The following is a 3,750-nucleotide window of genomic DNA, read 5'->3' as shown; positions in this document are numbered from 1 at the left end:
CCTTCTCCTTCTCCTCCTCCTCCTCCTCCTCCTCCTCCTTCTTTCTCTCTCTCTCTCTCTCTCTCTCTCTCTCTCTCTCTCCATCCCTCTCACTGTGGGGCTGGTGGGGACTACTCAGAAGGGCTGACATGGGGGGGCCAGGTCCCTCCCCACCCCCTGACGTGGCCCCTCCTCCCCTCTCCACAGACTCCAGCTTCTGAACTGTGACCAGCAGGCTAACACCTGGCTCCGGTCCCCACCTCTGGCTTCAGGACCCCATCTCCTACGGCCCGCCCACTCAACGCCTACCTCCCTGGGGCCCCGCCAGGACACGGGGGGCCTGAGCACCTGCTGGGGGGGTCTCTCAAGGACAAAGACAAGGCCTCTAGGCTCTGTGCCCCACTTCTGCCCTCGCCGCTGCCAGGAACCCAAGCTGAGATCTGGGTCCTCAGAAGATGGTGGCTGGGGTCCCCCACCTCCAGGACAGAGAGGGCATTGGGGTGGGCTGGGGTCGTCAGGGGAGGAGGGTCACCTGGATCCGATATTTGGGGAGGTTCCCTTCATCCTCCCAGCCCACCCCCCTCCTGTCTCCTCCTACCTCCCTTCTCTAATGTCTTCTACTTTTGTTTTTTTAATGATAAAGTCTTAAAAACCAAAAGCCACCAATTTGAGTTCTGATGTGTTTGTTTTTATTGATTTTTAGAGAAAGAGGAAGGAAGAGGGAGAGAAACATCGATGTGAGTGAAACATTGATTGGCTGCCTCCTGCATGCCCCCTACCAGGGATCCAGTCTGCAACCTGGGCATATGCCCTGACCGGGAATTTAACCAGCAACCTTTCGGTGCACAGGATGGCACCCAACCCACTGAGGCATACTGACCAGAGCCAATTTGAGTCTTTGTGTCTCTTCTAAGATTCAAATTCCCATCAATTTGAAGCTCATAGAGCACTCATTACAATGACAATTCATACTCTTTATCCTGCTCTGCCCTTGGGCACTCCATATGTATCAGTCAGCTATTGCTGTGTAACAAACAATCCCTAGACTTTGTGGCTCAAAACGCCCACTGCTTTTTAGCTCATCATTTTATGGGTTGATATCTTTTTTTAAAAAAATATATTTTATTGATTTTTTTACAGAGAGGAAGGGAGAGGGATAGAGAGTTAGAAACATCGATGAGAGAGAAACATCGATCAGCTGCCTCCTGCACACTCCCTACTGGGGATGTGCCTGCAACCAAGGTACATGCCCTTAACTGGAATCAACCCTTGCACCCTTCAGTCCGCAGGCCGACGCTCTATCCACTACGCCAAGCCGGTTAGGGCTGGGTTGATATCTTAAACTAGGCTCAGTGAGGCAGGTCTTGTGGTTTCCGTAGGGCTCTCTTGTGTGTCTGTGGCAGGGACAGGTCAACAAGGGGGCTCTGCTTCTGGGGGCCAGTTTGCTGGCAGCGGGGGCAACAGGACCACGTGGTAACATCAGCCAGCAGGCTGTCAATCAAGTTTGTTCACATAGAGCAGAGGTCCTCAAACGTTTTAAACAGGGGGGCCAGTTCACTGTCCCTCAGACATTACACACATGCGCACTGCGGGCCCGGGACGAGTCGGCTGCTAAGCAGGACAGGCAGCGGCGGCAAAAACACCCGGGGAGCCGGATAAATGTTTTCGGGGGGCCGGATAAATGTTTTCGGCGGGCCGCATGTGGCCCGCGGGCCGTAGTTTGAGGACCCCTGACATAGAGGCTTGATTGGACTCCAAGAGAGAGAGCAGAAGGGCCCAAGCCCTCGAGAGGCCCCGGCTCAGATCTGGCTCACGGTTATCATCCCTTAGCCATGGAAAGTCTCAAGGCCAGACCAAGGGGAAATAGACTCTACCCTCCTTGGGAGGAGCTGCAAACTCGCATTATAAGGGAGGTGGATCCTGGGAGAGATGAGGAATGGGGGCCACTGTTGCATCAGTCTCCCACACTGTGGCTCCAGTTACCTTCTCCATCTGTCCCATGGGAGACGGGCAGGCTGGGCACGATCAGCCTCACCCGTGGAGAGCGGTGCCCACAGACCTGGGTTCAAATCCCACCTCTGGAACATAACAGCTGTGGTACCTTGGACAAGTGACCTCACTTCTCTGGGTCTCAGTTTCCACATCTGGAAAGTGGGGGTAGTAGCCACACCCACCTCACCGGTCTGTCGTGCTGATGAGCAGAGGTTTGGCAGGGGACGTGCTGAGAACGGCGCCGCCTGGCACGCCGTAAGCACTCAAAGTCACGAGTCCTTCTCTGTAACTAGAGAAACTGCAGCCCAGAGCTGAGGGCTGCCTGGAAACAGGTGAGGAGCGGAGGGAGCAGTTCTGAGACTCAACGGCCTTCACCTGTTGTTCATTCATTCATTTGGGCCCCAGGTATTTCCGGGGCACACTCTCTGCTCATCACTTCAGTGAACAAACCAAACCCCTGCCCTAGGGGAGCTGAGGTGGGGGGGAGAGGGGGAGGATGGGGAGACCCGCGTAGGCCGTGTAAATGAGTGCGTCGTGGGGTCTGCTAGAAGCTGGCGGTGGCGCAGGGTAGGGGATACACTACGCGTTTATTTACCCTTTGCTAGTGCGCATGTGCCAGGCTGTTCTAGGAGCTTTATCCTACCCACCCGGTAAACCCACCGTTATGTCCCAGGAGGTGGGATGATCACTGTCCCGTTCCCGGAGGAGAAAACCAAGGCCCAGAGAGGTGGAGTCACGTGCCCAGGGTCACACAGCCGGAGAGTGTGAGTCTCTATGACAGCGGTTCTCAACCTGTGGGTCGCGACCCCTTTGGCGGTCGAACGACCCTTTCACAGGGGTCGCCTAAGACCATCCCGCATATCAGATATTTACATGACGATTCATCACAGTAGCAACATGACAGTGATGAAGTAGCAACGGAAATAATTTTATGGTTGGGTCACAACAGGAGGAACTGTATTTAAAGGGCCAGAAGGTTGAGAATCACTGCTCTATGAGAACCAGGACTGCCTGGCAGCCTCGGAGCCTGTGTGCTAACCACTCTGCTCAATGGCCTCTCATTTAAAAAAAAAATAGAATCTAGCCCTAGCCGGGGCTCAGTGGTTAGAGCGCCGGTCTGTGGACTGAAGGGTCCTGGGTTCGATTCCAGCCAAGGGCACATGCCTGGGTTGCAGGCTCGATCCCTGTGTGGGGTGTGCAGGAGGCAGCCGATGTCTCTCTCTCTCTCTCCCTTCCTCGCTCTCTCCCTTCCTCGCTCTCTAAAATCAATAAAAACATATATATCCTTGAAGGAGGATTAAAAGAAAAGAGAATCTAAGACTGTGATTTTTAAAGGGCCCAACACGAACTAGTTTCTGGGTTAGAGACTGTTGTGGTGACTGGTTAGTGTTTACCTCCCCCCAAACTCCCCAGGACTGAAGGGGGGTGGGTGAGGAATAGACAGCAGGAAGGACTTCCACCCCGAGCCCCCCTTGAAGGCCTGTGGGGACAGGTTATGGGGAGGGGGCCGCGCTGGACCCAGGCCTGACCCCTGGGAACCCGGGCGCTGCTAAGAGGGAGGGGCACCCCCTCCGCCCCCTCCTTCTCCCGGCGCCTGGAAATGCCTCTCACTTAATTCTCTCTAATTAAACCAATTGGATGTGCCTGGGGAGGAGGGAGACTGGGCGGGAGGTTAATTGTAACTAAAAATACCTCGCCCACTTCCTGGGGTGAGGAGCCGGCGGGTTCCGGGGCAGCGGGGGAAGTGAGTGGGCTGAGCAGGACGGCCCGGTAAGTGGG

At 55.2% G+C, this 3,750-nt stretch overlaps 1 protein-coding gene across 1 annotated transcript in view; it reads left to right on the top strand.

Annotated features, from left to right (window-relative positions):
* Positions 1 to 641, top strand: part of MEIS3 (Meis homeobox 3) — a 22,362-nt gene extending 21,721 nt beyond the window's left edge. Inside the window, exon 14 of the mRNA XM_014548197.1 lies at positions 187 to 641. The gene's annotated coding sequence lies outside the window, so the exon portion shown is untranslated. The remainder of the gene's footprint in view (positions 1 to 186) is intronic.
* Positions 642 to 3,750: the final 3,109 nt, after the last annotated feature.

This window comes from Myotis brandtii, unplaced genomic scaffold (assembly GCF_000412655.1).
Source record: "Myotis brandtii unplaced genomic scaffold, ASM41265v1 scaffold114, whole genome shotgun sequence".
Classification (NCBI taxonomy): Eukaryota; Metazoa; Chordata; class Mammalia; order Chiroptera; family Vespertilionidae; genus Myotis; species Myotis brandtii.
The sequence above is the reverse complement of the archived record's forward strand: the minus strand, read 5'-3'. Positions and strand labels throughout refer to the sequence as shown.